Raw genomic sequence first — 865 nt, forward strand, 5'->3', positions numbered from 1 at the left:
GATACATCTCTGGCTCCTTCACTGCTCCGTGTGACCCTAAGAGTTATATGAGAGGGCAGATTTAGGTGCTCTCAGAGAAGTCCCAGTCAGAGGGCCAGCTCTTCAAAAGATGGTATGGGAGGTTATACCACGTATGTTTAGGGTTAGGGCATGGCAGACAGGCATACTTGATCTCAAGACGTACCAGAGAAATTTTGTCTGTCCTGACCATTACTCTCCTGCCATCTCATAGCCATGAACCGTGGCTCTCTTGAATCTTTTTAGTCTGGAAAAACCAAAGACATTCCCTGTTTGGGTCTGTAACTTGCTGCACTAGTGAAGTGCCATAATACTACATGAAAATGAAGAAGCAATAGATTCTTCTCTGAGCAATGTGTGCATGTATCTAGAATGTAAGGCCTTCCACAAACCTACCTTCTCTAAGGATAGTGCCATCTACATCCACAAGGGCTTCCTGGCTCCCTACCAAGCAGTGGTGAATGTCCTTCCTGGGGGACAGGGAGGACAGCCATGGCACTAGTATCTGCCCAAGGAAGCTTGAGTGATCACTGAGCTGGGGACTCAGGGACACCTGGCCTGGACCCCAGTCCTGACTCTGACCTCAGACACTGTAGGCAGGATTCAAAAGAATGCCTAAGTACATGCCCTCCACCCATGCATGGTAACAGGCAAAAGGAAGAGAAAGCTCAAGTTCATAGGTCACACACTTCAATTTGTACAAGAGGCAGGCTCATAATGTAAATGAGTGAGAAGACCAGGGAAGAACAGAGATGGCCCATCAAAGGCAGCATCTGTAACTTACAAGGAGCCAAAACAGCTGGTGTGATACATGAACATAGTAAAAACTAGTTTTTTTATTTTTTAT

This window comes from Nycticebus coucang, chromosome 12 (genome assembly GCF_027406575.1).
Source record: "Nycticebus coucang isolate mNycCou1 chromosome 12, mNycCou1.pri, whole genome shotgun sequence".
Lineage (NCBI taxonomy): Eukaryota > Metazoa > Chordata > Mammalia > Primates > Lorisidae > Nycticebus > Nycticebus coucang.